This window comes from Thermobia domestica, chromosome 2 (assembly GCF_964235325.1).
Source record: "Thermobia domestica chromosome 2, izTheDome1.hap1.1, whole genome shotgun sequence".
NCBI classification, from domain to species: Eukaryota; Metazoa; Arthropoda; class Insecta; order Zygentoma; family Lepismatidae; genus Thermobia; species Thermobia domestica.
The window spans coordinates 27,111,328-27,124,376 of record NC_137455.1 but is presented as its reverse complement, the minus strand read 5'-3'; the positions used below and the strand labels follow the sequence as shown (position 1 = coordinate 27,124,376).

At 37.1% G+C, this 13,049-nt stretch overlaps 1 protein-coding gene across 1 annotated transcript in view; it reads left to right on the top strand.

The window, feature by feature from the left end:
• Positions 1-13,049, top strand: part of LOC145671296 (dipeptidase 1-like) — a 408,614-nt gene that overhangs the window by 215,178 nt on the left and 180,387 nt on the right. The gene's annotated exons all lie outside the window — the stretch shown is intronic.

The window sequence follows — 13,049 nt, the reverse complement described above, 5'->3', positions numbered from 1 at the left end:
CGAAGCACTTCACATGGTCTTCCACGATCCTTGTTTTCACGGAAACTACCTGTTTCCCTGAGACATCTATCAATGAAAACAAATGTCCGATCATTTCGAACCTGACGTTTTGGGACCGTCTCACTGTATAAGCGTTGTGCTGCCAACGAGTTACCTTAAACACGTCCATAAATTAGGTGCATATCGGAAAGCTCAGTAAACTAGTATTCATTCATTTTGTAGCACCGAATACGTCACTATCCTTTCGTTCGAATCACAAAATTTAAATAGTACACCACACACAATGAAAACCCCAGCACTGCACTGTAATCGGATCAAAATGTTATTGATTATAGAAGCACATAATTCAGTTACTGTTAGGCACATTTTGTGTTTCGTGTCGTTAAAGATAACCTGTTTCACTAATGTCTTACACACATACAGAGCCTCTGTTCTAGGCGCGTGTAACAACAGTATAGGACGCTTGCAATCTGTTTCTTTCAGAACAAATTCTGCCACCTCGGTGTTCTTGTTAAGTTGCACGTCACAGGTTAACTGCTTGTGTACTTGAATCCAACAAAACTGAATAGAGGTCTAAGACACTACCCAAATTAAACACAACTACACATTTGTGAGACTCCCGCGTGGTTGATATTAGTCTGTGTGATTGGAAGATTTACGTCACTAGACTTCCAATCACAGAGCCCCGTATTGGAATCTTGGCTGGAACAGATGTTCTGTGTGTGTGTATAAGGTTGTGTGTAATAGTAGTAAGCAAAAAGAAGCTGTGATTATTATTATTATTATTATTATTATTATTATTATTATTATTGTTATTATTATTATTATTATTATTTCACAATTTCGTTAGTTTTGTTGCCTTTCCCAGCAAGTTTTTTTCAGAACCACCTATGACTACATTCCAAGCAAATGAGTGTTTTAGGAAAGGTGTTCAATGCTTGGTTTCCTTGCTTTTTCCTTTCTTCGAGCGAAATCAATTGGTATTTTTGTGCCACTATCTTCTGGGTTGCCAGGACGACTTCTCTCTCTGCATACGAAGAAAGCAAGCTTCCTTTTTATTTCCATCCACACATTAGTTACATCAACCACAGTTTAACGTTATTTTGGTGCATCTGTACAACAGCCGGCCCGCGAGCCAAATTCTGCCCGCCTAACACTATCTTCCGGCCCGCTGGCCAGTTCTTAAAAACAATAATTATTATAATTTTTCTTTTTTACAAACCCTGTTACGAGTCAACTGGAAATTTTCCATCGATGACACAGTGCGAAACGTGCTAACGCCCTGAAGACAAGCACTTGGCAAGCACAGGTACGTGGGGGAAATTTCCTTCGGTAGAAAGATTGCTAGATGCACCGACTAACTTCTAAGTACATTATTCTGCTCCTCTTTAGTGAGTAAATATTTTGGTTACCAGTTTAACAGTTGTTTTGTGTTATTGTGATGTAAATTACGATGAACATGTTCCATCATTTAATACTATACTATTCAATTGTCATAAAAATGATATACCTATAGTGAGGCCCGTGATGCTCTTTAGTGCTCTGTGATTGGTCCGCCCACTGTTCCAAGTTGCACACCCCTGCTGTACAACTTGCATGCTGATTAGTATGCACTTTTCCTCATGTGTATGTTCTTTTTAGTAGTTTCTCATATTCCCCATGTTTTTGGTTACTGCACCTCTTTTCCTTCATGTTCTCACGCCAACTCCTACTGCAAGTACACACACACACTGTGCTGCTGCTATTCACCTCGAATAGCCCACTTCTCTCCTTTATGGTAACTAAAGCATATGTTTTAATGTCTTACTGATGTTGCAGTTATGCAACCCCACATAGCTAATTACAAAATTCCCGCGTCATGTTGAATTCGTTGAAGATATCACATTGCTGATAACGAATTACTGTTTGCTGTTTTTAAAGTCTTCGAACCACGGTAATGTAGACCTTTCTTTCTCAAGAGAATTGACGAGGATTCCCCACTTCCTTTTGTTAAAAGGTTTAAGGAGGAGCGCTGATAAACCAAAAGGGTAAAGAGTACAATATTTCGAAAGATTAATTTTAAATACTATGTTTTTAAATTTAAAATTTAGTACTTTAATAAAACATTTATTTGGTTTGCTTTAGTTAGAAAGTTGTAAAAAAAGTAAATAGTTTACTGGTATTTTTAATAAAATATGTTTTTACAGAAAAACAATAGATACAATCTTATATCTAATATAATATTTTATAGAGAAGTTAACTTCTTATATTTTAAAAAATCATAGTTATAGCTTGTTTCATAAGCAAGAAAACTGAAATGCCCGTTCTTCGTGAGGATAATAGGTTTATGAATATATTTGAACCTTTTCCCCTTAGGATACGTATTTGGATGAAAGTATGATAAAAAGTCGATAATGTAACCTCTTTCCCCTTCATGCGAAAAGGGGTTGATTTACTACTTACACGAAGTCGGAAGTGTCACTATTCATCTCAGTGATCCGAAAAAAATATAGATTTTACCGATCGATTTCGATTATTTTTTGTGTCACAGCCATCCTAACCTTAGCCCTCACTCACATATCAATTGGGATGAATTATGACTCAAATGGAATAAGGAGTGTCACAATTCATCTCACCGATCCCGAGAACTATTATTTGAATACTAACATCAGTCGTTTTCGATTGTTTTCTCTTTCGTCACACCCTGGCTATTTCCCCTCTGAAATCCTTCTGGATCTCGATGCCGAAAATGTGGTCTAAATCTAAATTAGGCTACTGTTTACTCATGAATCAAAACCACCAAAGTTGGTGAAGTTATTTAGGAGAAGATAGCTATAAACACTTATGTTTATTTTTTTAAGATACAACGTATTTACGGTTTCATACTTTTTTCGAAATATCAGAGTTGGTTATCGGGAAGCTCATTTGGTTTTCGTTTCCTAGGGGAAAAAGAAGTGTTTAATCAAAATTTAGAAACTTTATAATTTTCTTCTATTTTACCTAATTGCAATTAACTATCCTTATATCTGTTAGTCTAGACTTACGTAAGACATTAAGAGGCAATAATAAATCGAAACACTTTGAAAATAGCGCTGTCAAAGAAAGCCAGTGTTCCTTGCTGACCGAACGACAAACATGATTGTAGACTGAAAATAAAATCCGTGCTAACTGTCAAACATGGAAAAATTCGGTTTAATGTGAAAATATGGCCTACGTGCCTAACACTGCTCAGTTAAAATCATGATATCTAGTATTCACTATGGAAGTAGTTCAAATAATCGCCAGAAGAATGCGCGTGGCCACCAGTTCTAAAGTAAAAAGTTTTTCTCCACTTTTTCATTTTGGCATTTATCACGGATTTTATAGTCAGTCTACAGTTTTATCCAGGGGCGTCATTTCAGAGTTCGCTTGAGGGGGGCAAAACAACCACTGACATAAGAAGACTTTCACTTTTTGTACTAGTATATTAGTAGACAATCGATTAAAGTATATCTATTACGCAAACTCTTGGAGTGGGCAATTGCCGCCTCCTGCTCTCCCTAAATGACACCCCTGGTTTTATCCCGCACAAAACTGTAAGATAAGGTAAGATGTCTAGAGTAACATACTATTTTATCTCACAAAATCAAATTAAATCTCTATTTTAACAACCCTTATTTATGCAGTGATTGGGGCTGCCAACTTTTGGTAACGAAAATCAGGATATACTTCCGGGAGGCGCGGTGGCTCAATGGTAGAGCGTTCACCTCCGGTGCTTGGGGTCCCTGGTTCGATCCCAGCTCGCGCCGTGTGGACACTGTGTTGGACAAACACCGTGCTCGTGGGTTTTATCGGGTTTCTCCCGTTTCCTCCCACTTTCTTTATTCCACCATTTCACTCATCTCTCATCATCACCGTCTCCTTTAGCCTAACCGGCATAACCGTGGGATGTAAAACAAAGATTTCATTTCATTTCAGGATATACTTCGAACATGTAGAGGTTGCTGGCACCTCGTACCAAAATGAATACATGGAACTATTTATGAACAATAGTAGAAAAAACATATTTATTAGTATTTATGAACGAGAATTGCAATGAAAAATTTACGCATAGAAACAAAACACATGAAAAAGAAAACGCAGCTTGTTGTCGATTAGTTGAAGAACAAACAGAAAATACAATTAGTGATAGTTGAACAGAACATAAAATGAAAACGCTGCTAGTTGGCAATTAGTTGAACAGAACATGAAACAGAAAACTCAGCTAATTGGCGATTCATTGAGCAGAACATAAAACAGAAAACTCACCTAGTTTGCGGTTAAAGAGAACATGAAACACAAAACGCTGCTAGTTGGCGGTTAGTTGAACAGAACAGAAAACAGAAAACGCAGCTAGTTAAAGGTTAATAGAACAGAACATGAAACAGAAAACGCAGCTAGTTAAAGGTTAATAGAAAAGAACATGAAACAGAAAACGCAACTATTTTTCGGTTAGTTAAACACAAAACTCAGCTAGTTTGCGGTTAGTTAAACAGAAAACGCAGCTAGTTGGTGGTTAGTTGAACAGAAATAGTAAATTATAATTATTGACTCGGTATAAACAAAGAATAACATCATAAATATAGATTTCAATGCTAACAAACGAGACCTTTTAGCAATAGAATCATATCGTTATCGTGATACTTATAGGTACACTGGGAGAAGTTATAAAAGCATATAGCTTTTGATAACATTTACTGAGAAATAGTAATTCGTACTACCATCACAGCATTTTCATTACTACCCTTCAGTATTTGTAGTTTACTTTTCCCCTTCTCTCCTCTTATTTCAAAATATTAAATTTGAAGAAACAAACACACCAGACGATACACAAAACGAATCAGAAGCCAATACAATGTTATAAATAGATAGCTCTACATGATAAACAGTCACTGAATGAGAAAAGGTATGTATTTTCATAATTAAACTAGCAAATATTACAAACAATATCTATTTATAGTTGAACATTTAGTTGCTACTTTTATAAAATTAAGAACATTCACAAATCGGGAAAGTGTAGAACAGGGAATATGTTTCAATTTTAAGGAAATTACTGTGGTTTTAGATTTACTTAATAGTATCAGCAATTGGATCATCAACATTGGGAAGTGGGAAGATTTGAGGCTTATTCTGGTGGGACATCAATTTCATCTCACTTTCCTGTGTGGCAATCGGGCACAAACCACCATATTTCTACCGAATAAAGAACACATTTCTAATCGGATTATTGGGGGGACAGTTCCCCCAGTTACAACCTTGGGCGGGATATATCCTCCTCACTTTCCGGTGATCTTGGAACGCGGTGGCTCAGTGGTAGAGACTTCACCTCCGGTGCTTGGAGTCCCTGGTTCGATCCCAGCTTGCACCGTGTGGACTTTATGGTGGACAAACACCGTACTCGTGGTTTTCTCGGGATTCTTCCCTTTCCTCCCACTTTCTTCTTCCACCATTTTCACTCATCTCTCATCATCACTGTCTCCTTTAGCCTAACTGGCAAAAGCATGGGACGTAAAACTTAAAGAATTCATTTCATTTTTTTTCCGGTGATCTTAAGTCTTATAGAACATCCAAGTCCATCCGTTAGTCTATTGATATGTATCGGAGCAAACTTTGTAACAAATATCAAGAAAATTGATTTTGGAATTGACTTAAGTTCCATTAATGGCTCCATCCTATTCATTTACTTTTTTATTCAAACCGAAATTCGTTGAAATAAAGCGTTTTCGATTTGAGCGTAAATTGCTATAGAACAAAAACGGTAATAGCTAACAACAAGCAGTTTATTGAAATGGACTTTGTGTCTCAAGAAAATATATTTTCTCATTCCGTATTAAATCTACTAAAACCGAAAGTGGTAGAAATTGATAAAGCGGAAGTAGACGCCGAACTGTCTTAATGGGCGCCGGAAATTGCATTAATAGAATGACTAATTTCAATTTAGATTCTTTGACAGGAGATATAGGACAAAACGTACTCTTTAGAATGGAATCTGAATAACTAATGTGTTTGCTATTCTCTCACCAAAAATTGAACCTGGATCCTCGTGCATCAAAGGCACGTGTGCTCGCTATTAGTCCAGAGAGAAGTGTTACAAAAATAACAGTCAATTTTATAAAAGCCTTTGGCTCTGCATTTGGGGAACTATGAACGTTCCGAAAACAACAGGGTGGCCATGAACGTAAATTTCTTAATTTTCCACTACAGCAATAATTTCTCAATAATGATATTACGCCTCATAAAACTAGTTAACTAGAGATCAAAAGCTTGAGTGTGTGTGTGTATTAAATATAATACAAACGCTATATAACATATAAGAAAAGGTAAAATGTTAAGTTAGTGATCTGTGAGCCCATAACCAATGTATAATAAATTAACCGTGTAGTTCAACTAAATCTTCATCAGAAGAAATTATACGAATTGGGCTTTAGTCACCTTTCCTAATTTTAATTTACCCGCTTAACCAATCCATATACTTACAATGTTTTTTTTTTTTTTTTTTTTTTAACGTCGAAGCTATTTGGCCTTAAGCTAACGTTTTCTTCGACGATTAATGTCGGAATTTATTAATATAGTTTGGTCGTTTATTGCTATTCATTCCCATGTCAATAGTACATATGTATCTCTATACTTTTCTTGGACGAAATGATCTTTGTGATGCCTCCGGACAAACTTCACATTATGCCTCTGGACAAACCTAACATGATGCCTCCGGACAAACTTCACATGATGACACCGGACAAACTTCACATGATGCCTCCGGACAAACTTCACATGATGCCTCTGGACAAACTTCACATGATGCCTCTGGACAAACTTCACATGATGCCTCCGGACAAACTTCACATGATGCCTCCGGACAAACTTCACATGATGCCTCCGGACAAACTTCACATGATGCCTTTGGACAAACTTCACATGATGCCTCTGGACAAACTTCACATGATGCCTCCGGACAAACTTCGCATGATGCCTCTGGACAAACTTCACTCTAACTTCACTCTTCAATCAGTAGTACGTTGATTGTTTAATTTCTTGTGTCTATAATAAACAGCATTTAGTATTTCATTAATATCATCATTTAAAGAATCATCAATGTTTGATGACTATTACGGGGATATTTTCTTAGAGAGATTCAGGCACGGTGTATATTTTTAATGTATTACATCGAGAACAAGAATACTTTCCATGACAACATACGTAGCTCTTGCTGAATGTGTTTCGTTTCTTATTAATTCATGGCCATTAAGGATTCAAGGAATACTTCTCGTAACGCATTGGACTGCTTCTGAGTCGTACACAAACATCTGTGAAAATCTATCTACGAAAGTGTCAATTTCCTATTAAAACTTGCAGGCAACTGTAAGCGTTACTAATCACTTTCACCAAAACTTATTTGTATTATTACTTTCAACTTACAAAAATTGAATACGTGATAAAACTTTCAATTAGTCATTAATTCTGCTCATTTGTTTCTTAATTAACAATGATTGGTCTCTTCTGCCTAGTTTACCTATAGATCTGTCATCTTTCCAAAGCAAAATGTAGAGAAACTTCATGTAGATAATTGGGACAGAGCACCATTGCTTCTTTTTATGTAATAACGTAATATAAGTCTTTCTAGTGAAGATCAACCCATAATTACCTATTTGATGAAAGAAAAGTAAGACAATTTATACCATGTAAAATAAAATAGTACGGCCAACTTAAATAGCGTGTAGCCTATGTTACATACACTGATAAAAATCCGTTATCCGGAAAGCGGTATATTGTACAAATACGTGGAATTCGTACGTTTACTACGGCAATCAGTGCGGGCAATACCTTATCCATATGCTACATATTTTTCCCGCTTAGATGTTACAGCATGCCGTTGCAGGAGCCCTGATATCTAACAGTCGTCTGTTTATTATATATATACAAGGGTAAAAGTAAGGATGAACGCGGGGGATGCCGAACCCCTAATTCCAGAATATATCTGTGTCGTCCACCCACTTTCTAAAATAAATTATAATGGGGAAAGATAGGTACAGGGGTCGGATTGGCGTCATGCATCCCCCTACCTATTAAAATCTACTTTTACCCCTGCATACGTATACATATGTTACATACGTCGATCTGTATCTGAGATCCTTAACCCGAATATACAGATTTTTCCTTCGTACGGAAAGTATGTTTATTCAGAATACCTATACAGAAAGTCGTATAAAATATACTTTTGCAGTTATACGTTTGCTGTAAGGCTAAGTCCAAAAACTACAGGATTTACACATGTAACCTATGTTTTACGTATTTTTTCTCAGTGTACTTGAATAAATGTGAAGTTTCAGTTTATTTTGATTGCTCTATGTCATAATGTGAAACCTAAATTGTAATGAAGCAAATTCGGAAAATTTAATGCAATTAAGTCCAAATTCAATGTAAACTAAACCAGCACCGTATATGAAGCTGAATCCACTTATATTGTCCAAGATGGACTCGATAGGACAAACGTCTCTTTCTAGCATGTGTAGATGATGTTCTCTCATCGTACATTAGCTGTCATTTACTTCAGCACTTACTATTATCTTCAGGTAATAATGCATTATTTCAGCATTATGTTAAATGTTCGACATAATTACAAACAGTGATAAATTCAGATTATTTCTGTCGAGGGAGAATTTTAACAAACGAGAGGTGGAAATAGTACTCAAAAAATATTGGTAATCCACTTTGTTCACGATCAGAGAAATGTCTTACGGAGGAATTTCCTCCAACCCCCCCCCCCTGACATCATCACTGCATGCAATATAGCTGAATCAATGTAGTGTACGTTCCTGAAATATCATTTGCATGCAAACCCAATAGATATCGTGTTTCATCTTATATATTTACGCCGACTATATTAGTGCTCTGGGACTTAGGCACCAATTGGATTTAGCTAAACTCGTTTAAAATAGACCTTCGGTGCTTGGGGTCCCTGATTCGATCCCAGCTCGCGCCATTGTGACTTTGTGGTGGACAAACACCGTACTCGTGGGTTTTATCGGGGTTCTCCCGTTTCCTCCCACTTTCTTCATTCCACCATTTCACTCATCTCTCATCATCATCTTTTAGCCTAACCGGCATAATCGTGGGACGTAAAACTTAAAGATTTCATTTCGTTTCATTTTCGTTTAAAATAGAAGAAACATAATGCTACTGTTTACTTTCATTTCTGTTCTATACAACGTTTAGGTAATTTGTTAATAAAATCTGACGACCTTGTTATTTAAAGATACACTGACAGCCAAACATTATGTACATCTGCTAATTTTTCAACGCTGTCGTTGTTCTGACGTAAGAGGCAGGAGGCTCAGCAGAACCACTTCCTAACGTTGACAAGAGTCTCACTGGACCAATTACTGTTATGTTTGTACGTAGAATGGGAAGTACAGCAATACATCTGTGTTTGATAGAGGCTGCAAGCGATCATCACGGAAAATAGAGCGATTTGTGAGGTATTCGTGGGCTGCAAAGGTTGGTACCTTATAAAGTAGGGGAAATAATTATAAAAGCAGAACCAAATCACAATACATGAGGTGACCACACCATAGGTGTCGGACACCATAGATTTTCGAGGTTGGTGCAGCAGAATAGGGCGCAAACTGCAAAACAATTAATAGCAGTCTTTAGCATACTTTCATAGTAATCAAAACACGAGTGTACCTGAATTCGCAGTTAGTCCTTAGATATTGGCTTCTGCAACCAACTTCCATACATGTACCACTGTTAAACTCAAGGCAACATCAATAACGGCTAGATTGGGTACTTGCCCCTCATCACGGGACTGCCGAGCAATAGCACAAAGTTGAATGATCCTATAAATCACGACACTGCCCTCTTCACATTGATGTCCGGGTAAAAATCTGATCTTCCATTGGAACACCTCCTAGAGACGTACATAGTAACGCCACTTCTCTCTAGTGGTGGCTGCATTATGATTTGAGGAAGCATTACATGGTCTTTCATGGGGAAAGTATTGCGAGTGGAGGGCACAACGATCAACCTAGCCTTCGGTAGTTCATTGCTGGTCACGTATACCTATAAAGGTCGGTCATATTTCCATTTAAGAATGGCATCTGTCAGCAGAACAACTCTCATTGTCGCAAGGGAAATATTATGCTACAAGAGTAACAAACAATTGATGATGATAGATCTTAACTATAAGATATTCTGGAAGATGAAATGTGACGAAATTAAATCAGATGGCAAGATGAAGAGGATAGCCAATATCTACACCGCCATTTCCACTTTGCACTGGAAAAATCACGTTTCGACTTAGAAATTAATAATGTGGTATTTTACAGTTTTGCTTAGACGAAAGATAGGTTTCATTCAACGTAAAATTGTTAGATTTCTCTTCAACAAAAGATATGCTCCTACGAAAGCTTGTCGGTTAGCAACGATTGAATATTAAGAAATAAAAGTACAAGTTCCATGATCAGGTTATGTTCAGACTGTTGTTTTGAGGGAAAAGACATGCAATAGACAGATTGGCCTGAATATGTAGCAGCAGGATGGTTAATCTAAAAAACGCTGTGAGCTCAATATCGGTGGATTGTTTGTACACTTTTTTCAAGAAGAAACAGACACGTCCAGTTACAGTATTTCAGTAGTACCACCAAAGCGATCAATAAATACATGGGATCCCAATACATGTCAGTTTTGCAAAGAATCGCGGATCGCAACGAAGCGTAAAAGATGTAACAAACAATTATAACTACTATTACGGTTATTGCAAATAAAAACGTAATTTTAGCGTTGTGTAGAGGCCAACCGACAAATAATGAGGTACCAGAACCTATGTAATAATACTCTGCCTGCGCTTCTTCGTATTCCAATTTCTCCACTGGATAAGATACACACCTCATTTTGATACAAAGTGTCTCTAACATCGTAGCCTATGAATACTGGTACGAGTTGTAAGTAGTGATTTAATGCTAGCATTTTGGTAAGTATACGTTTCACCGTTTTCAGCAATATAGAATAAATCCACCCCGTATTTGATTATTCTTCCTTAAATTGAATGGGGGTATACTCTATGAAAAGTATTAGATAGATAGCTATATATCATACTACCCCCACATATGGCTCATAATATCCCTGGTTATAGGACACGTTTTAAAATAAACATAAAGTATTTATAGCTAGTATTCCAACGCCGTATTATTCCGAATATATGGAATTCTCAAACAACAATTTAAGCTTTAATGTGATTTATTTTGTACGTATTATAGTATTAATTGCTTCTTACTAGAGAAAAAGCACTTCATAGTACCAAAAAACGTTACCGTACGTTTTTGCCATCTATGCTTGGGTTTCCTTTTTCTTCGAACATAAAGGATTTGAAGCAGAAACAAGTCTCGCTATAACTTTCTACAATATGGAAATGAAATGTAATTTGTTGCGCACCCAGGTGGATAACTACAAGGTCTGGCTTTGTCCAAGGATTAGTTTATACAGAACAACCCACTTGTGACAGAAATGGAAATTTGTTCTCTGGAGAGAAGAAAGCCAAGTCAGCAATAAAGAAAAAAATCTAAAAGTATTGCACAGAAAAAAGAAAACCGTATATATTCTGAAAATAATCCAAGTGGCACTAAAATTAACTGATAACTTTATAAAGGTATTTATGGTTAACTTGGTTTTAGTTAACATTTTCAAGTAATGTGTGCCACTACTAGGATTATATCAGTAATAGTTAGGTATATATTGACAACCTAGCCACTCAGTGCCTATTTGGGGATGCAATAATGAGTGCTACTAGGCGCCTTCCACTCACCATCTAAAATGAGTGGGTAACTTATAACTTAACTTGCGAGAGGTTTATTTAGGGATTTAAACAAATAAATATACTTCCACTTCATTTAACATAAAACACTGTATTTCTAAAATCTGATGAATGAATTGTGAGATTTCTGAATAGTTGCTATAACGGATATTCGGAGTCATTTGCCAGTAAGATATAGTACGACCAAGCATTGAGCTTTGAATTCTGACTCGGAGTCACACATACCTGGTTCAATCTGTTGTTGTCCCACGTCGATCTGGTGTTGAACTCTGCACCTTAAGCTGTCACTCCTTGTTGTTGGACGATGAAAGCTGGCATTGAGGAATGGGCCTCTCAATGTAAATCTCCCTCGAAGTTCTGCGTCGTTATAATATGTCGAAGTACAACGTACTGTTTTCTCCTATCATCTGGTGGCTAATTAAATGTAACTTGGTTCTCCAGACTCGAACCCAAGTATCTTCAAAATCGAAGACCAATCTTGGAACTCTTAGAACTGACTCTCAAGAGCTGATCTAAACTCCTAGGACTGATCTGATCCTTCTAAACTGATCCGATCTCCATGAACTGATCCCAAAACCTTCTCGTCCTGTGGTTTTGTTTGGCTCGGTCCAACTACCATCGTCTGCTGTTTCGTCTGCTGTTGCACGTGTGACCCCGTTTTCACATGGAGAGACAAATTCCTTCCATGTGTCAAAACTCAAAACTGCAACCCTCGACACGTTCTGATTTTCCGATCCTAAGCAATTCTCCGTACATCCGTAATCTCATGAAATTCATACCATCCCACAAATTCATGTTTTTGTACAATTTCCAGAATCTGGCTAATGTGAGGAAAGACACATTTTCAACATTTCCTTCCTACTTACGTTTATACTTAAATGGTTTGCTTTTGCAAGTGTAACGATCCCAGGAGTAATTAGAAATACATTGTATTGTATATTAAATGAAGTGTACCGTTTATTTATTTAAATTATCTCCATGGTCGAGAAGCTTCGGGTTCGGTTCCAGTGCAATGCATAGGTTGTCATGATGGAGATGCTGAAAGACGTTAGGTCTTGGTAACGATCCCGGTCGATAGAAGGTTGTCATGGTGGTGAGATGCTGGTCTTAAGATCGTTTAGATCAAGGTACGATTCCAGTAGTAATTCATTCATGGTTGGAGATTGCTGGCTTGTAAAGATCCTAGTAGATTAAATCCCTCCCATCCCTCCCATGGTTGAGAACTGGGTAAAAGATTCTAGTA